The following is a 20,507-nucleotide window of genomic DNA, read 5'->3' as shown; positions in this document are numbered from 1 at the left end:
CGACGCCGCACGCCCCGCCCCCCGCCCCGCCCTAGCAGCCGCCGCACGCCCCTCTCCCCGCCCCGCCGTAAAGGCCGCCGGGCGCCGCGCCCCGCCCCCTGCCCCGCTGTAACAGCCGCCACTCGCCCCTCACCCGCCCCGCCGTAACGGCCCCGCGCGCCGCAGGTACCGCTGTAACGGCCCCGCGGGCGGCTCTGAAGCGCCCCGCAGCCCAGGGCCCCGGCTGGAAGGGGCGGGCGGGGGGAGGGACGGTCCCGTCCCGGCGCCCGGCCCCGTCGAGCCGCCCCGGGCGCGGGGTTCCCGCGGCACGTTACTCGTGCCGGCGGCTGCCAGGAGCCGTTCCTGGCAGCAGGGTGCGCGGGCTGAGGCGCTGGGGCAGGGGGGCTGGGGAGGCTCGTTTTCCTCGAGAACCGAGGCTACCGGGCCGCTTCTGGCGGGTCCGTGCGAGCGCCCCCGCGGCGCGGAGCGGCGGGGGATTGCTGTGAAAACTGCGGAGTAGAGGCAGCGAGGCTGGGCTTTCCTCCCAGGCTCGTTCAATATCAGGACGGGAACGTGTTGCCGCAGGAAGCCCCTTTCGTTCCACATGGGCTTTGCAAACATCCTTAAGGCGGGTTGGTGTCTTGCAATCGCATACGATTGCGTGTGGGTGTGAAATGTCTGGTGTCTTGGGACTGGCGCCGAAAAAGCTTGGGGGGGGGGGGGCCGGGAGCGTGTCAGCAGTAGGAAGAATAGGAAAAAATAGCCAAAATGTCTTTGCAGATGAGGGTTTTCTGAGCCCTATAGGGGAAGGTTATAGTCTGTCTCTAGTTTCTCCTTGCTCTAAATTGTAAGGGAGTGAAATGTGCCTTAACAGAAAGGAACGGAGGAAGAACCAGGCTTTGTTTTTGCTGTGTAGCTCCACAGGGGATGGGCTGAGCCTGTCCCCGCAGAGCACAGTGCTGGGAGCAGGTTGCGGAGCTGAGGAAGAGATTTGGAGGTCTGTTTCATTCATGCTGCTGCCTGGGCCATCCGTGGTGCTGCTCTTGCCCAGCTGCCCCGGTCCTTGCTCTGAGCCACGGCCATAGAGGCGAGGAGCTCTCTGGCACAGGACTTCTCTCTCACAAGGCATTACAGCACCCGGCACAAAGGGGCCCTGGATTTAACTATGGCCCCTTTGAGCAAAGGGAGGAAATGTTAATCTGTTCTTCTTTTTTACTTTCCACCTGGCTTTTTAAGGTCTTCAAATCCTCCATGAGGGCTTAGGCACAGTAATTCACCTCTCAGGGTGTCAGATCACTGTTTTGGTGCTTTTCAAAAGCTATAGGTTTCAAAGGGAGAAGAAAAGCCAGGGCAGAGAGCCCTTTTTCAGGAGTAAAATATTTCAACTGTTTGTCCTTTCTAGTGAGCTAGTGTTAAGGTGTTTTTTTTTTTCTTTCCCCCCCGAGGTGCCTCATTCACATTGGTATGTGACCTTGTAGTGTTTTGCACTGAATGTTGAGGTGCAACTGCATAGTGGCCCTTGAAACTACCATCTCTTATCTTTCCAAGAGAAGGCTGTTGAGGGAAAAGAAGAAGTGGTATTTGATGAAAAACAATGGAGTAACTTGAAATGAGAAAGCAGTACAGCAAAACATCCTCCTTGCTCTGGACACAAATTACCAAGAAAGCTAAGTAAGCAAATGAAGAGGGAATTGCTGAGTCTGATTCTCAATAGCCTTCAGCTCCGTTTGCACCACTGTGGAGACGTGACGTTCCCTCACCAAGCGTGAAGTGATGAACCCTGGGGTAAAGACCCATCGGGGGTGCTATGACAGGGGCCATGCCAAAGTGAGAATAAACTCCTATGCTCAGTCTGGGCAGCTGCTGGGTAGGGCTTGATTGGTTTCCCATCAATGGGAGTGGAATGATATCCGCTGAGTTTAAGGACACCCAACTGGACTTTTGTGGCTCGTCTTCTCGGCAAAGGAAAATAATTCCTGACGATGTTTCCACAGTCTCTTGTAGCTGAACTGAAGAGCAGCTTGAAGGAGAAGCCCTTGATTCAGAGCAACATAGCCCCAACCTTCTTTGTACAATCTTGTCTGGTCTGGTTTTCATGGGAAAAGCTACTTTGTGATATAGCAATACTCTGAGTTCATCATGTTGTACCTTGAGACAGCTTCTCCTGTGTTCTCTTTTCTGTTCATCTTTCAATTTCTTGGGCTGCTTTATTTTCATGTTCTTATCAGATTTTTAGCAGACAGATGTGCACAGCAGTATGAAGAAGGCTGCCTCGCAGAAAATGAGTTCAGGAACTGCCGTTCCTCTTAATCACTATTTATTTTATTTTTATACCCTCTTATTTGATTTATGGAAGGAAATATATAAAGCATGCTTGAACGTCTAACACTTGCTTGGAGAACCTTTCCCTCAGCTGACTATGTCAATGGTGAGGACCAGGACTAGGATGTCAGATGGGGGGAAGTCCTGTGAGCCCATCAGTGGGTGAAACATGACCCGTTGTCCATGCAGTGAATTAGGAGCAGGAATTCATGCCAGCTCTTCTCGCAGCAATTGCATTTTTAAGTGCTTATTGGTGTTTCTCCCATTAATGGCAGAAGGATTTTCAGGAACACAGAGAAGAGCCTGCTCTCCGGCAGGCCACTGAAATGCTCTGTGACCTTGCCTTCTGAAGGGTCATATTTTGCCCTTGAGCAGCTGAGACTGCTGTTTCCTTCAGAGGGAACTCAGCCCACGAGTCAAGGTGATATTCACTTGTGAGCTGCCTTATAAATGTGTCTGGGGAGAACTTCCATCCTGTCCCCAGGCAGCCTTTGTGGCAGTGGAGGGGAAGGATATGTTCCCTTTGCGCAGGTGCCACCAAACATCTGAATTCTCCACCCACCTGTGAGGCAGTTTAAAAAGGGTGTGAGGTGATGGTGGGTTATGGCATTTGGCCTGTTCAGAAGGTGTGCAATTATTGGCAGTGGTGCAGTCTGGCTGGTCCTTCCGGGGTTAGCGTCTGCCCCCAATTTACTGCCTTGTCTTCTCCTGCTTTTCTGCTGCCTGCGTCCTTGACCTCTATGCAAGAGAAAGATGGGGCAGCTTCTTGCAGTGAATGCTGGGGCACTTTATCTGTGGTCTGGTAAGGTCCTACAGAGGCATGTGCTCACCCAGGGGGGCCTCCCCTTTGTCTCTGCCTTCTTCAGGCCACTCTGCAAGCACTTGTGTCCATCGCAGCCAGACTCCCTGGCACTGCAGTCTGAAGGCTCCCCGAATATCACCTTGTTGCACAAAAATTACATTTTCTTTTTTTAGTCCCTGGCAAATGAATGGCCAGGGATGACTGTTCAGTGCTGTTCAAACTCTGTGAGCTATCTAGGCTTAATCCCATTTCTGGGGCCTGCTCCTCTTGCAAGGTTCATGCAGTCTGCTGCTGTGCAAGCTGGAGGATCCTTTGTTCCTGGGGGCAGGAGGGAGCCCTGGGGAGGTGGTTCTCAGACTTGTTGTTTGGCCTGTTAAGGACAAGGTTAGATGTACATGTGCTCTGTAAATTGCTTGTGCGTCAAATGAACCCTTTTTATAGGTAGGTACATATTCAGGTACCCTGGCATAAAAAGTGTGTAGTATATTTCTTTTTTTCTGCCAGTGCATAAAAAGAAATGGGGTTTTGTGGGTTTGATTGGCTTGGAGATGTTTGGGGGCAGATGGCATGTTTCTCCTGGAGGTCTCTGATTCCCATCCAAGCCAGATAGCTGTTGTTCTCTGATACCTGATGGTGTGTGCAGAAGAGTCTCAGTGTAAGGAGGGATAATGTGTAGGAACCTAGAGAAGTAGGGAGAAGTAGGCAAAAGAAGCTAGTGGCTAAAGAGAAACATCCCTGTAGCCCCTTACTTGGGGGACAGCAGATATGTGGGTCAGTTTGCCACCAGCATCGTGGCGGGGAAACTCTCCAGCCCCTGCACACTGGGCTGGGCTGCTCTTGGCAGTGTTGTGTCCTGGGAACAGTAACAGGACAGTGGCTGCAGGGCTGTTGCCAGTGGTATGCCTGCTCTGTCTGTTGTCTTCAAGCAAGCAGGGGAAGGAAGAGGAAAGCTGGAGGATGTCAATAAATTAGGAGCATGTGTTACTACTTACCTAAAAACATGTCCTCTTCAGTGTTTGTATCTCTTTGTTTTTCTTTCTTGGTACCCCTAATGCACACCCAGGCCGCCGTCATTGCTGGGAAGGGTGAGTGCCCAAACTGTGCAAGACTCTCGGCCTTGTGTGCAAAGAAGGCCTGAGCTTTGCCGGAAGCGTATTCAGCTGCCCCTACTGTTATGTGCTGTGCTGTAAGGCAGCAGTTCCCTGGTGAGCCTGCTGGTGCTATGTGCTTCTAATCCATTTTCTGTTTTGTCCCGCAGGTGCCCGTGTCTCCCAAGCCTGGTTATCTGAGGTAAGTCAGCTTGAACACGTTGTGCTGGGGAAAGTGTTTGCCTGAGAAGGGGCTACTGAGCTTTCAAGCTTGAACTGGAGAGTCCAGCTACTGGTTTTGTCACCTTTGTGACCAGGGCAGCTGAACTTGAAGCAAGTGACAGTGCTGCGAGCCTTCAGGGACACAATGGGAAAATATTGATGGCCTTCAAGGAGGCCAGAAATTCTCCCTGGGCCTTTGTTGACCCAATCGTTGTCCTTTTCAGTAGAGCTCTGTGCCTGCTCTAGCTGGGTCTCCTTACTTGCCCGGTGTGTGAAAAGGCATGTGAGGTTTTAAGGTTCCTGCAAGTCATGTGAATCATGAACACACAGTCCTTGGCAGGGTAGGTCATGTTTTGTGAAATATCTCAGTAATACTGGGGTATGTTCTGCAGTTTTGCCCTGAATTTATAAGCTATTAATGGCAAAATGGTTTAATATTTGTCTCTCCCCTGAGTATGATAAAAATATCACGTGCCTTGACCCTCCTGTTTTTAAAACCCACGTGTTTTGCTGTGACACCTGCACCTTTTCCCCTCCAGTGCACACAGTCCATGAGTAATTTTCTTGGAATTGTGGACAACCACTGCTTCTCACTGGCTAGGTGATGCCTGTGCAAGCTGTATTTTGCTCTGTAATGCCCCTTGGCCTTGCTGAGGGACTCTGGAGAAAAAGGAACTGACTGAGCAATTTGCTTTCTGGAAGTGCTTTTGTCACTGCCTCCTGTCCCCAAGCAGGTTTTCTCAGGGATTTGTTGCCGCAGGTGGGGAAGCAGCCTGCAGTGCCTGCCAGGGACCTGGGCCTGGGGGCTTTATTTCCCTTGGCGCTCTGGACCCATGTGCCCAGCCATGGATGGGACATATGCAACCGCTGTGTGATGGGACACGAGTGACGGCAGGTTGTTCCTGAGCCTTTCAGCCCCACTGCGTGTTGTGGGAGCTTTTCTGTGCTGAGAGGGAAATGGGGGGAATTGCTGGAGGTGAGCATGCTTGGTGGGTGGTTTGGGGGAAGCTGGGGCAGGCTGAGTGTGTTTGTTTCCATTCTGGTGGCGATGGAGCCTCCCGGTGCTGCAGAGGGGCTGGAGAAGTCTGCCTGCCTGCTGCTGGCACCAATAAACTGTGCGCAGGTCATTCTCCTTTGTGCATCACAGCCCTGCCAGGGCAGTAATGTAACAGCGGGGATGTGGGGCAGGAGATCTGTTCATCTGTTGCCATGTGCCACTGATAGGGGTCGTAGCTGGGTTTGGTTTGGGATCCTTCACTAGTGGTACTGGTACGTGCCCAGAGGAGAGCGTGGATGCAGAAGGTAGGGATAATTTTGCAGGGTTAGTGTTTCGATTTGATGTTTTGAAGTTGCACGTAAAAGATCACGTTCAGTGAAGAAGTGCCAGTGGTCCGTGCTTTCCAGTTGTGTTTGCCTACCAACTATTTACTCCTTTTCTAGCAGAGTTGGAGCAACCACAAACTGATCTCGACAGGGCTGCTTTGGTTTGTGTTGGTGGGGCTGAGGCATCATGCTGTAGCTTGTTGATCTAGCAGCTTGCTGTTGCAGAAATGGGCAGCTTGAATCCTGCTTGATCATCTTGTTTCCTCTCTCTGTCCTCCTGCTTCCCTCGAGTGCATGTGTGCTCAGGGGTGAAGCAGCTCAGCTCGCAGAACTGGCTGAAAGCCGTGTTTTGTGGGCTGAAATGGCACACAGAGGGCTGGGCTGATGTGCAGAGCTGGTGGGTGTGGGAGAGGGGAAGGGGGCCACAGTGACCCCTCTGAAGGGCAGTGAGGCCTCTGGCCAACCCTTGCAACCCCGCCTGGCAGCTCTTGCCTGGAGTGGCAGCAGTACAGTGTGCCTGTGTCACTACAAGTGCTGCTTACAGCCCCCCCGGGACACCCGTAGAAACTTTTTGGTGTCTGAATTCACTTGGCGTTGTGTGCTGTTCAGGGTGCTTCCCAGTGTTTGTGTGCACGTAGCTGTAGGGAAAATTTTCCTGGGGTAGAACTGGCTGGTGAGATGAGGTGAGGAGCTGGCTTACATGGAAGGGGCATTTAGAAAAATGACGCTTCGTGGCTGATAGACCACTAAGGAAGGCCAAGTCCAGCCGAGCAATCTCCAGGCAACTCTGCTCTTTTGGCTCTGCAATAAAACCCTGGTCTAGTCTGCTGGAACAGCTTCTGATAACGCATGTAAGGATGAATTTCTGGACTGACAGACTCCTCAGGAAATTTTGCAAGACGAACATGGAGCTTCTGTAACAAAAGAAAAAAAACAACAACTCCAAACAAAATGAGCATCTTCTCTGGAAAGGAAATCATTTTTATATTTGTGAAGTTTGAATGAAAATAATAACTAAAAAAAGAAAGAGGCCCAATCCAATCTGTATTCAAAGGTGCAATACTTACACACTTCTATTAAATATTCCTATTCCTTGTTCCCCTTGGAACTTTGCCCAAAATGATTTAAAATAATGGAAGGGTTTAATGGCCCTGAACATTTTAAAAGCAGAGGCTAAGATTTAGGAATTGATAAAAGAAGCAAGAGGTCTCTTTCAGAATAGGAGAAAGAAATTGTCAGTGTTGTAGCTCTTGAGACAGTTCTGTTTTTTATCTTTCAAATTCTGCTCTGCAGTCACACGTTAGAGGTCACAAAAACAAGACGCCCCTCACAGACAGACAGATAGGACCTGCTGTCTGAACATGACTTCCACCTGCTGTACTTAAATGAGACTCTCCATTTAATGTGTGCATTAATCATGCAATGTGATTAGCTTTCTGTAGACTCCTTTCTCAAGGAGTTGGGCTTGTAGCAGAGGGAGGATGCCAGCAAAAGAGGAGGAACCAAACCTGTGGGAGCAAGCATGCCTGTTGTGCCAGAAGCGGCCTCTTGCTCAGCTCCAGAGGCTCTCGCTCACCACTTGAAACGTGGCCGCAGGGCCTTGGTCGATAGTGATGGGAGGTTGGTGCTGGACGACTCCTTGGTCTATGACAATGAAGGTGACCAGCTCAAGAATGGTACCGATATGAAATTGTTGATCTTGGAGATGAAGGAAGCAGTTGTTGTGGCCTCCTTATTGCAGACAGGCACTTCCCTCGGGAGTGTGTTCGCTGCCGTCATGCTGCTGCTGCTGGTGCTTTTGGGAGTTGCTTCATCACCAGGAAGTGTCGAAAGCTGCAGAGGAGGCAAGAGGCTGCCAGAGCCGTCACAGAGGAGCATCCCCTGACCACCAAGGTGGAGCTGCCCAAGGGAGTGGAGAAGGCTGTGAAGAACCAGTCCTGCCCTGTGAGGAATATTAATATCCTCAGAGAAGGACCTGGAAGTGATGGTGGACACCAAGTTAAGCATGAGCCAGCAATGTGCCCTTGTGGCCAAGAAGGCAAATGGTATCCTGGGGTGCATTGGGCAGAGCATTGCCAGCAGGTCGAGGGAGGTGATCCTCCCCCTCTACTCAGCCCTGCTGAGGCCACATCTGGAGTACTGTGTCCAGTTCTGGGCTCCCCAGGGCAAGAGAGATGTGGCACTACTGGAGCAAGTCCAGCATAGGGCTACAAAGATGATGAGGGGACTGGAGCATCTCTCCTATGAGGAAAGGCTGAGAGAGCTGGGCCTGTTTAGCCTGGAGAAGAGAAGACTGAGAGGGGATCTTATTAATGTATACAAATATCTAAATGGGGGGTGTCAAGAGGATGAGGCCAGACTCTTTTCAGTGGTGCCCAGCGACAGGACAAGAGGCAACGGGCACAAACTGAAACACAGGGAGTTCCATCTGAATATGAGGAAAAACTTCTTCACTGTGAGGGTGACAGAGCACTGGCGCAGGTTGCCCAGAGAGGTTGTGGAGTCTCCTTCTCTGGAGATATTCAAAACCCGCCTGGGCACGATCCTGTACAATGTGCTCTAGGTGACCCTGCTTGAGCAGGGGGCTTGGACTAGATGATCTCCAGAGGTCCCTTCCAGCCTCATCCATTCTGTGATTCTGTGATCCTGAGGGAAACTGGGGGTGCCTCCAAGGTGAAAGGTGGGAAGGTGAAGCAGGTGAACTTAGAAGTCAAAGTCCACAGCAATGTGCCTGATGGAACAGAAGTTGAAGGAGGTGCACACTTCTGTTTTGTAAAGGCTTTTTATAAATTGGGGGCAGGGGGAAGAGAAAAGACAATACGAATTATGCTGGTATTTTTATAGTCTTCTGTGAAGAACAAGTGGCTCTAGCTATGAGTGATGAACAGCAGAGCACAATCGCAAACCTCTGCTCAAGACTAAGCTCCCTCATTGCCCACAGCTGGAGGAACCAGTTGGAGCCAGGCAGGGCAGACGATGCTGAATTCTCCATGTGCGTCTCTACCATGCTCCTTTGCTTCCTGCTTTGCCACTTCCATAGCTGTGGCACTGGGAGCCAAACACCTCCCTCAGGAGCAGGGCAGCTTGGGCAGAGCAGGTTCATGCTGCTCACTGCATTTGCACCAGGGGAATGATGCTGCAGCCTTGTGTCAGGCTTGGTGCTGTTGCTCAGGGCTCAACCCAGGAGTTTGACTTGCTGTTTCCCGGGCTGAGCCATTTCCCTGGTTTTGCTGCTCCCCTCCCTGCCTTTGGAGAGAGTTTGTGTGGGGCTGGTCTGGGCATTAGTGCCGGTGTCTGAGCAGAGCAAAAAGCTGCAGAGAAAGAAATCCCCTCTGCAAGGGAGGACGAGGGCTCCCACATGGCGTCATTCAGCCCTTCTGGGAGGAGACTTCAGTGCCCTGCAGGGCTTGGGGCGCTTTCTGCAGCGGCTGAGCACTGCTCCCATTGGACTCAGCCTCAGGGCTCCAGAGGAACGGCCTGCCTGGGCAATGGATGGGAAACTTGTTGCAGCCCTGTGGAGGGCTGCGATGTCTCCCCAGTTCCCTAGCCCCCACTGCAGAGCTTTGCCTGCTCCCAGGGGGAAGAGGGAGCCAAAATCCTCTGCTGGCTCACGTGTCTCTGAGCACTGGCAGCTGCACCCTCTGCCTGTGGCTGCTGCTCTGCAGTGGGAGTTGGGGGACCTTCCTGACGTGTGGGAAGGGACTCAGCACAGGACCTGCTAAGAGCTGTGCTCCAGGCAGGCAGTTTCCCAAAGCGTTTTGGTGCGGGACGTGGTCATGGCTCAACAGGGGCTGCGCGCTGGTGATTAAACCAAGGTACCGGCCCTTTTCTCCCCTCGCACTGCACCTCAGCCAGGAGAGAGGGGAGCCGCTGCTCTGCCGAAGGAGAACCTGAAGAGAGCCCAGATCTGCCCCGTCTGCTGTCACACAGCCGGGGTGCTGCAGCTCCCTGAGCTCCAAGCGCAGCAGTGTCCTGGACTCCCAGACATGTTCAGCAGCTGGAGTGTGCTGGTCTGCGCCATCTCCCCAGTGTGGAAAGGTGGCTCTGTGTCAGCTGGGGAGAGCAGCCGGGACTTGCTGCCCCCCTGCATGCAGTTGAGGGCTTTCAGTATCCCACCTCACTGGCGAAGAAAGAAAGAAAACCAATGTGTCTTTGCTTAATATCCCAGGCGAGTTTGGTTGCTTTGCTGTCTGAAGAAGAGGGCAAACCATACAGTCTGGCAGCTGCAGACCTGGTGCTCAGTAATTTGGGTTGTACTCTATTAAGGCTGCCCTCAGAGATGGTTAGAACATTCATTTTGCCTCAGCTTCCATGCCCAGGGTCCCAGGGCTGGCAGATGGGCTAGGAGACCTGCAGGAGAAAAACACTTTCTGCTGCTGGGTGAGACAAAAATATATGATAGGCGTTTCTGCTCTGTAGCTGCAAGACTTGTCTTGTAGAACATGAATTATCATGTTTCCCCATGCCACAGACTGTAAAGGGACCATTAATATAAAGTGTGACCAACGCATCCTTTCTCCTTTTTCCACCGACTCACTGGTAACTAGCTGTGACAGGTATCTGGATGCTGTATCTAGTCTATAGCAGGCAGTTCCTGCTGGAGAGCTGATGGGATTATTCAGCTGACATCTTCAGCAGGGGCCGCGTTTCCCTGCGTTCCAGGCAGGCTGCTCTCGTCGCTGAGCCTTTGGGGCTGTCAGCTCTGCCGTTCAGGGAAGAGCCGAAGGCTGAGTGCTGCCAACCCTGAGCGTGTCGGCATCTGACAATAATCAGGATGTAGGAGAGGATTAAGTGGGAGTTCGGCGCCTCTGTGTTGCACCCAGGCAGTGGGGAATGGAACTGCATTCGCTGTGTTGCCGAAGCCCTAAGTGCGGAGATCCCGAGATCCCTGAAATGTGGCGCCCGCAGGATAAGTGTGGGAGCCGCTCACTTCATGTTGGTTGTGATGATTTCCGAGCTGGGACTTGCTGCAGAGCTTGCGGTGCTCCTTCACCCCCCTCTGTCAGTGTTTGGTTTTAGTGACGCCCATTTCTGCTGAGTGTGAAAGGGTTGGTATGGCTTATGCTAATTAAAACCCCCAATGCTATTTCCTTGCAGACAAATGCACAGCATTTCTTGTGATTTGCTTGTTCCTGGTGCATCATTTCATATTTTTAATAATGTTCAATGTAGTACAAATTCAAGCCTGGCAGTAGGCTTCCTGTTGTGCCCGCTGATGTTCTGTGAGTCAAAGGAGCAGGGCTGCAGCTCGCTGCACTTTTCCAGGTGTTTAACAAAATGATGCTGGGGAGTGACATTTGTGCTGTAGCGTTGGCACCGGTGATGCATGAATCTACCTATGCGTGTGTGCGTGCATTGTGATGGGCTTTGCTTAATTCAGTTTGCGTTTCACCCCCTGTGACAGCTCTCTGCTTTGATCCGAGCTACCCGCTGCTGCTGGTGCTGTTCGGCTGTTACCTGGAGCCTTTTCTGATTCCCATAGTTTGAATGTGGGGTTACTGTTACACAGGCAGTGATCTGCTTCCATTCAATACAACGGGCAATTCCATATGTGTTAACTGATAAAAAGACACTGGAGGCATTCTTATGCAGTTTTCATTTATCTTGAGTTTCTCACAAAGCACCCTGTATATGCAGGCTGCTTTGAAGCACGACTTCTGAGCGCTCTGTTGCCTGCGTGCCTAATGCTGCAGGTAATTAAAAGCAGTAGTACTAACTTGTCACATTGTCAGCAATCACATGTCACATGGTTTTCCCTTCCTGCCACAGCAGCAGTTTTCGTTTCTGTGGGGTGAGGAGTTGGCAGCACTTTCCTCCTTTCCTGGTTGCATGAGTGTCGGACACAGGGTGTGCAGGCAAGGACAGGAGGCTGTGCTGTGGGATGGGAAGGTCCTTTGGGAGCTGTTCTCGGTGGCTCCAGGAGCTGCTCCTATCTTTCCCTACCATCACCCCATGTTTCTTCTTGTTTCCTCTTTCATCAGCTTTGCAGCAGAGCCTCTGCAGTGTGACTTGAACCCCTTGAAGGGTTTTTTAAGGGCCGTTGGGGTTTAAACTTCCCCAGTTCCTGTTCATTTGCAACTATGGATTAAGCAGGGCAGCAGTGCTTCCTGAAGTGCTCTGTGGTCTTCATCTCCTTGGGGGTGGTCAGAAGTCAGCAGTGACCAACTGCTGCCTGCAAGGATCGATCCGTCCTGCTCCATGCAGTGCTGGAGAGACACAGTGTGTCGCCTCAGGTTGGCCAATGCAGGAGCGGTCCCTGATCCCATGCAGAGCCGGCACCCGGGTTTTTACCAGCAGCTTAGAAAAGTGACGTGCTGCGACAGGACTGCCGCTGCTTCTGTTGTGCTCATGAGTTGTACATTGCCGCCTTTGCTGTGAATGAGAAGCTGTCAGTGCGGTCTGAGCTGCTGCTTGCATCCCTGTCGTGGTGGTCAGGAGGACAGAGGGGACAGAGAGCTGCCCAGCTCTTGTCTCATGGTTCAGAAATGGTGAGCTGGGCCGTGATTTCTGTTTTATAGAGGCAGTATTGCCCTCACTGCCCAGCATCTCTCTAGAGTCCCAGGATGGTTGCTTCTCTGGAGGGATGTGTTACAGATAACTGCATGGGAAGCCCTGGGCACAGTAAGGCTGACTCCAGGTGTGCTGAGCAGTACTGAACTGAGGGGACCTGAAGGTCGGCTCCTCCACTCCAGATTTGGGATCATCAGTTTTTGTGGCTTAGTGGCACTTTAACTCCGCCTTAGCAGAAACTGTTGATCGGTGCCTGCTGTTGTGTGATTCCACGGTGCGTATTTACCTCGGGGAGTTCGGTAGTGATGTGAGGTGTGCGCCAAGCCAAACTCTGCTGGGAGCCAGGGAGATGCTCCGTCCCTCCTCCTGTTGTGTGTGCGGTAACTTTTTTCATTTGTTTGTCTGGTTGATGTTTTGTGTGATTCCATTTTCATTGCAGCAGCTGCGTCAGGATATAAAAGCTTTTTAACCTGGGAAGATTTCCCAAAGAGAATTATTGCAGCCTTTGGGGTTTGGGTTGCCTCTTCACGTGCCCTTTGTGCCTCATCTTTGTGTGCTCAAGGGAAGTCTTTTACTTCAGAGTTTATGAATGAAGGCTTGTGGTATTTGCTGTCTTTGCAAGTAGCACTGCAACTGCAAAAAGGTCCCCTTTCTCCTCCCTGTGAGTTTTTGAGGAGTAAGGAGCCAGCATTGCTCTTGCTGACCTGTTCTCCAAGCTCCAGGCTGAGGTGTGCAGGTACATTGCTCCTGGGTACGGTAGCCTTTGCTGGCCGTTGAAAGCCTTGTTCTGTGGCTGGCAGTGCACTTTGGGGGCTTTCCGAAAAACACAAGCTGCGGTTGGCTGCGTGTTGGCCTGTGTCTGGCAGCTCTTAACAGGCCTCTTGGCTCCTGGTCCTTATTCCTGGGCCTTGATGGAGCCCCGGGTTGCAGAGGGATTTACCTCCTTCAGCAGCAGCAGAGAGCACTGAGGCACTGGTGAAAACGGAGGTGCTAATCATGCGCCAGCTCGTGAAAATCACTGCCATTGCTTGGGTAGAGCAAAACTGCCTGTGGGGTAGATCAGCAGTTCAGTTAATTGCCAGGCAAATGAGTCCAAATTTCCATTTTTTCTAGATTCGGAAGAATGCCCTAAGGGACTTAGCAAATCTGTGCTATGGCAGGGTAGCTCCCAGTGTATTTGGGTGGGGGAAAAATCTAAGCCTGTTAGTAAAGTGTAGAGGAACTGGGGCTCCGAATGTGTCCTGGCCTTTCTCTTTTGGATGTTAACTTTTATTAATGCAGTAAAAACTCTGAGAACAAGGGATGGTGGAGGTGGTGTGGCCCGGAGGCAGCTCTTAGGAAGAGAGAGTGATGGATGCATTTTGTCAGAACGGGTGGCTTTATTCCAACTATTGGAGCTGAGACACTGATCCTCCCCCACCCTGTTTCCCTCTTCCTGTTTTCTCTCTCGTTCTGTTCTCTCCCTCTCTCTCCTTTTGTCTGCTTCCCTATCACTTTCTCACCCTTTCCCTCTTTCTCTGTCCTCTCTTTATCTCCCTCGTTCTCTTTGTTTCTCTGTCTCATTCTTTCTCTCTTCACCTATGTCCCACTCTCTTCTTCCTCGCTTTTTTGCTGTTTCCCTCCTTCTTTCTTTCTTTTTCTTTTCTTTTCCTTCTTTCTTCCTTTCCCTCTCCTTTTTGCCCTCTTTCTCTTCTCTTTGTTTCCCTCATTTTTTCTTTTTCTCTTTCCCTTTCTTTCTCATTATTTCTTTCTTCCCCCTCTCTTTCTCTGTCCCATTTTCTCTTCTTCCTCTCCCTTTTTCTCTCCCTCCCTCATTCTCTTCTTTCTCTCTCCTTTGCTTTTCTCTTCTCTCTTGCCTTCTTTCCCCTTTCCCGCCTTTTGCCTTTCTTCTTTCTCCTTCTCTTTCACTCTCTTTCTCTCCCTCCCTTTTGCCCTCTACCTTCCTCACTTTCTCTCTTCTCTCTCTCCTTCTCTGTTCTTCTCTCCCTCTCTCTTTGTCTCCTTTCTCTTCTCTTTGCTTCCCTTACTTTCTCTTCCTCTGTCCTTCTGCATTTCTCTTCTTGTCTCACTCTTTTTCTCTCTTCTCATTGTCTTTGTTTCTGTTTTTCTCTTACTTTTTTTCTCTCACTCTCCATCTTTCTCTACCTCTTTTTTGTTTTTCTCTCATATTTGCCCATCCTTCTCTCTTTCTCTCCATTTGCCTCTCTCATTCTTTCATTTCCTCTTTCTCTTTTCTCTCCCCCTTTCTCTCTTGTTCTTTTTCTTTACTTCTCTCCTCTCCTTCCTCCTCTTTCTTTGCCCTTTCTCCCTTTTTTCATCTCTTTTCTTCTCTCTCCCTTTCTCCCTCCCTCCCCCCTCCCCCTTCCCCCTTTCTTTCCCTCTCCTTCTCTCTCCTTCTCTCTTCCCTTCCCTCCCCCTCTCCCCCTTTCTCCCCTCTCCTTTTTTCTTTCTCTCTTGCCCTTTCTCCTTCTTCCTCCCTTTCTCCTCTTTTCTCTCTTCCTTTTCTCCCTCTCTCTCCTATTGTCTCCCGTGTCACTCTCTACCTTTCCCTTTCTCCTTCTTGCTCTCTTCCTGTCCTTCTGTATTCTCTTCCTCTCTCACTCTTTTCTCACTCTTGTTCTCACTTTCTCTCTCACTCCTTCCCTGCTTCTTTCTCTTTCTTTACCTCACTCTTTCCCTATTTTGCTTTTCTTTCTCCTTTCTTATCTCTCCTTCTTTCTCTTCCCCTCTCTGCCTCCCTCTTTCTTTTTCTTAGTGTATCTCTTCCTTTTTCTCCCTCTTTCTTGCTCTTTCCCTCTTTTCTTCCTTAACTCTTCTTATTCTTTCTCTCTTCCTCTCTCCCTCTTTCTCCCCCCTTTCTCTTTCCCCTTCTCTCTCCCTCTCCCACTCTCCCTTTCTTTTTCTATTTCTTCTTCAGTTTCTCTCCACTTTCTTCCTCTTTCTCCCTTTCTTCCTCTTGTCTCCTTCTTTCTCTCTGTCCCTCTCTCTGTCCCTCTTTCTCTCTCTCCCTTTCTTCCTCCTTTCTTTCCCTCACTCCCTCCTTTCCTTTCTTTCTCTCCTTCTCTCTCCTTCTCTCTCTCTCCATTTTCCCTCTCCCTTCTCTCTCCCTTCTCTTTGTTCTTTCTCCCCTTCTCTCTCTTCCTTTCCATTTTCCCTTTTTCTTTCTCCTTTTTCTCCCTTTCTCCTTTTTCTCCCTTTCTCCTTTTTCTCCCTTTCTCCTTTTTCTCCCTTTCTCCTTTTTCTCCCTTTCTCCTTTTTCTCCCTTTCTCCTTTTTCTCCCTTTCTCCTTTTTCTCCCTTTCTCCTTTTTCTCCCTTTCTCCTTTTTCTCCCTTTCTCCTTTTTCTCCCTTTCTCCTTTTTCTCCCTTTCTCCTTTTTCTCCCTTTCTCCTTTTTCTCCCTTTCTCCTTTTTCTCCCTTTCTCCTTTTTCTCCCTTTCTCCTTTTTCTCCCTTTCTCCTTTTTCTCCCTTTCTCCTTTTTCTCCCTTTCTCCTTTTTCTCCCTTTCTCCTTTTTCTCCCTTTCTCCTTTTTCTCCCTTTCTCCTTTTTCTCCCTTTCTCCTTTTTCTCCCTTTCTCCTTTTTCTCCCTTTCTCCTTTTTCTCCCTTTCTCCTTTTTCTCCCTTTCTCCTTTTTCTCCCTTTCTCCTTTTTCTCCCTTTCTCCTTTTTCTCCCTTTCTCCTTTTTCTCCCTTTCTCCTTTTTCTCCCTTTCTCCTTTTTCTCCCTTTCTCCTTTTTCTCCCTTTCTCCTTTTTCTCCCTTTCTCCTTTTTCTCCCTTTCTCCTTTTTCTCCCTTTCTCCTTTTTCTCCCTTTCTCCTTTTTCTCCCTTTCTCCTTTTTCTCCCTTTCTCCTTTTTCTCCCTTTCTCCTTTTTCTCCCTTTCTCCTTTTTCTCCCTTTCTCCTTTTTCTCCCTTTCTCCTTTTTCTCCCTTTCTCCTTTTTCTCCCTTTCTCCTTTTTCTCCCTTTCTCCTTTTTCTCCCTTTCTCCTTTTTCTCCCTTTCTCCTTTTTCTCCCTTTCTCCTTTTTCTCCCTTTCTCCCTTTCTCCCTTTCTCCCTTTCTCCCTTTCTCCCTTTCTCCTTTTCTCCTTTTCTCCTTTTCTCCTTTTCTCCTTTTCTCCTTTTCTCCTTTTCTCCCTTTCTCCCTTTCTCCCTTTCTCCCTTTCTCCCTTTCTCCCTTTCTCCCTTTCTCCCTTTCTCCCTTTCTCCCTTTCTCCCTTTCTCCCTTTCTCCCTTTCTCCCTTTCTCCCTTTCTCCCTTTCTCCCTTTCTCCCTTTCTCCCTTTCTCCCTTTCTCCCTTTCTCCCTTTCTCCCTTTCTCCCTTTCTCCCTTTCTCCCTTTCTCCCTTTCTCCCTTTCTCCCTTTCTCCCTTTCTCTTTTTCTTTTTTCTTGTTTCTTTCTCTTTGTTCTTTCTCCCCCTCTTTCTTTCTTCTCTCTCCGTTTTTCACTTTCTCCATGTTTTTCTCTCTCCCTCTTTCTCCCTTTTCCTCCCTTTCTCTCCTCTCTTCTTTTTGTCTCTCCTTTTCTTTCTACTTCTCTTTCTCTGTCTTTCTCCCCGTCTTTCTCTCCCTTCTCTGCTTTTTCTCTTTTGCTCTTACCCCCCTCCCACTTTCTCTTCCTTTCTCCCTCTTCCTTTCTCTTTTTCTCTACCTTGTTCTCACTCGTTCTCTCTTTCCCTCTTTCTTCTCTTGTGTGTCACGAGCGCTCCGTCCTCGGCCGGGCCGCGCGTACTGTATGAGACGTCCCGGCAGCGCGGGGCCATCAGCGGGTCCCGCTCCCCCGCCGCGGACCTGGGCTGCCCGTGCCCGGCCCCGGCGCTGCGGCCCCCGCGCCCGCGGTCCCGCCCCGGGCTGCAGCCGAGCGCGGCCCCGGCCGGCGCCGCGGGGACCCCGCGCTCTGCGCTGTGCTGCGCTGCCCGCGGCAGCCGCGGCGTTGCCGGGGCGCCCCGGCCGGCGGCGCGGGGCATCGTCGCCCCTCTCGCCCGGGGCCGCGGTGCTCGCCCTGGTGCTCGCCAGACACGCGGCGCTCGGGGAGGGCTCGGGCCCTGCAGCGCGGCGGTGCCCGCTCGCACTGGGGGCGCCGCGGGCCGGGGGCACCGGGGGGTCCCTGTGCGGGTCCCGGCCCGGGGCGACCCTCCGCCGGGCCCGGTCCGGCCCGTCCGCTGCCCGGGGGCTGCAGTGGCCCCAGCGGCCGCCAGGCGGCGCCGCCGTGCGTGGGCGAGCGGCGCTGCAGACGCTGAGGGGCGGCAGCTGCGCGGCGGCCCCGGGCCGGGCGGTACCGCAACCGGCGGGCCGGGCTGGACCGGGACGAGCAGTGGCGGTCCCGGCGGCGGCAGCAGCGACCGGTGGGGAACGAGGCACCGCAGAGGGCCGGAGCCGGGTTGCGGCAGGGGGAGCCGGCGCACTTCGTCTGCCGGGGGGCCTTGGGAGGTTCAGGTTCGGGGGCAGCGGGAGAACCGGGGCGGCCCGGGTCTGTCCGGGGACAGCGGGGGGTGGAGGCCCGACCCGGCCCCCGCCGGGGCTGCCAGGAACCGGGAGTCGCGGCCGCCGGGCCGGGCCAGGGAAGCCGCTGGGCTGCCGGCAGCGGTGCCCAGTGCCCGGTCCCGCAGCAACGGGAGAGGCGGGGGCGGTGGGACCGGGGAGATAGGGCCGGGCCGGGCGCTCCCCGCGGGGCCCGTCCCGGTGTGGGGCTGCCCCGGGGTGGGGGGAGTTCAGTCCGGCCCCGGCGCTGCGGGACGGGACGGGGAACACCGGGGCGGTGGTGGGGCCCGTCCGGAGAGGGCAGGACCGGCGGCCCTGGCTCGGGGGGGCTGCGAGTGCTCCCGGGACGCTTCTGCCCTCCGTCCGTCCGTCCGTCCCGCAGGGGCCGAGGCTTCCGGGACGGACCGAGCCGGACGGAGCTGCGGAGCCGCCGCCGGGAGCCGGAGCCACCGCTGGGGCCGAGGCCCCCGGCCACAGCCGCCGGCTACTGCCCTGCGCCGCGGGCTGGGGCCGCTCCGGTGCGGGGCCCCCGCGGGAGCAACCCGGCCGGGAAGCAGCCGCTGCCCCGGGCCGGGGGGGTCACCGGGTCCCGCTGGGGCAGCCCTGAGCCCCTGTGTGGGGAAGGGGCCGCGAGCAACAAGCAACCAGTGCACAAATACTGGACCAAGCACACGAACATTGAAGTGGGGGCAAGCAACAACCTTCTGGGTATTGAATGATGTAGACTAATGAGCTCATGGATGTGGAATCAGTGTTGAGCAATTAGCTCATGTACATTGCATCAATGTGGATTAATGAGCTTAAAAAATTCAATGAATGTTGACTAGTTTGCTTATGTACACTGACTCTGTATTGAGTGGCTTATGAATATTGAATCCATGTTGACTAAATAGCTTATGAATATGTGATCACTGTTAACTAACAAGCTTGTGAATATGGAATCAATATTGACTAATTATTTAAAAGTGATTCAATACCTACAAGCTAACTGGTTATTTAGTATTCAAAGTATTTTATAAATGTTGATTAGTTAGTTTAGGTATGTTGAATGAGTGTTAACTAATTTGCCACTGAATCAGTGTTAAGCAATTTAGCTTATGAATATTGAATTAATATTAACTGATTAGTTCATATTGGTTCAATACTTCTAAACTAATTGGTTAATAAGTGTGGAAAGTATTGGATGAATGTTGAATAAATAGTGGCCCTGGAAGCTGGTGTCTACTGGTGTTTTCCCCCCCCAAAAAACACTATCTATCTCAGACATGAGGTTCAGCCTGATGCATGCCGGCCTGCCTGCCCTTAGGGCGCTTGTGGACAGATCCCCCCTGCAGGGAGGGTCCACGTGCCCTGCCTCCCCCCCCCCCAGCCCTTTGCTTTGGGGCTGGAAAAGGCCTGTGTTTCCAAGTCCCCAAAATGCAGGACTTCACCTCTGTTTTCAGCCACAGAAAGAGCCCATTGAGCCTCCATTTGTGGCCCCCAAAACACAGGACTCATTCATCTGTTCTTGTGCTTGAACACAGGGACTAAACTTCCATTTGTGGTCCAAAAACCACAGGACTTAGCCTCTGTTTTTAGTCCCCAAAACAGTCGACCTCGCCTCCATTTTCAAGTCCCCAAAGTATATGATTTAGTCTCCGTTTCTGGACTTGAAAACATGTCAGCCATAAAAACAGCCAACTAACCCTCCATTTCAGGCCCCCAAAACATAGGCCTTAGTCACTGTTTCCAACCACAAAACCAGCCAACTAAGCCTCCATTTCTGAAGCCTCAAAGTGGCTGACCCAGCCTGCGTTTGTGGCCCCAGAAACCCAGGACTCGGCCACTAATTTTGACTCAGAAACACAGGACTTAGTCGCTGTTTTCAGACACAGAAACATCCTCAAGACTGTTTCTGGCTCCCAAACCTCACGCCTTACCCTTCCTGCCTGCCCTGGTACCTGGCCTCCAAAGCCCCTGTGTCACCCCTGCCCCCTCCCTCCCCGGCCCGTATGCAGGGGCGGGGCAGCAGCCCCAGCCCAGGTGGCTCCAGACCGCGCTTGGGAGCTGGGCCGAGCCGGCTCTGCGGGAAAGGTCCGGCCCCGGGAGCGGAGGACGGCGGCGGGGGATGGGGGGAGTGGCGCCTCAGGCTTTATTCCTCGGCCCAGCCCGGCCCGGCCGCGCTCGCAGCCCCGGAGCCCCGCGGGGCCGGGCAGGGTCTGGCGGGACACGAGCTGCGGGGGGAGCTGGGCCCAGCCCCGGTGCCGCCCGGCGCAGCGCGGCCCTGCAGCCGAGCCCCCCCCCCCCGCTCCTCCCTTGGGGCCGCCGCCGCCCTCCCGGTTCCGAGCGCCTGGGCCCACACGGAGTGACGGAAGAGGAAGGGAGGGGCCGGACGGCGGTCGCGAGGGACCAAACTGAGCTCTGCCCCTGCGGCAGCCCGCGCACGCGCCCTGGCGACGTCCCACTCCAGGCCCCGCCCTGCGCTCTCCACTCCCCCCCCGCCCCCGAGGTCCCGGTCCCGGAGAGCGACCCTGCATCCTGCCCCCCCGGTGCCCCATTCACCCCCGAGTCCCTCCCACTGCCTCCCAGTGTCCCCTGTATCCACCACTTTCCCTTCCCTCCCTCTGCTCCCCCCGGTGCCCCTCTCGTCCCCAGTCCCACCGCATTGCCCCACTCACTGCAGTGCCCCCCCAGTATCCCATATGCCCCCACGTACCTCCCAGTGCCCCTCAGTGACCCCAGTCTCCCCAGGCACCTCCCAGTGCCCCCCAGTGCCGCCAGGCACCTCTTGGTGCCCCCCCGTGTTCC

General features: G+C 53.0%; 1 long non-coding RNA gene across 1 annotated transcript; it reads left to right on the top strand.

Moving 5' to 3' along the window:
* Window positions 1-89: 89 nt before the first annotated feature.
* LOC136992164 (uncharacterized) lies at window positions 90-18,357 on the top strand. The gene is made up of 3 exons (XR_010884229.1): window positions 90-165; window positions 4,362-4,393; window positions 18,103-18,357. It is a non-coding gene; the product is annotated as an uncharacterized lncRNA (long non-coding RNA).
* Window positions 18,358-20,507: the final 2,150 nt, after the last annotated feature.

This window comes from Apteryx mantelli, chromosome 5, assembly GCF_036417845.1.
Source record: "Apteryx mantelli isolate bAptMan1 chromosome 5, bAptMan1.hap1, whole genome shotgun sequence".
Lineage (NCBI taxonomy): Eukaryota > Metazoa > Chordata > Aves > Apterygiformes > Apterygidae > Apteryx > Apteryx mantelli.
The sequence above is the reverse complement of the archived record's forward strand: the minus strand, read 5'-3'. Positions and strand labels throughout refer to the sequence as shown.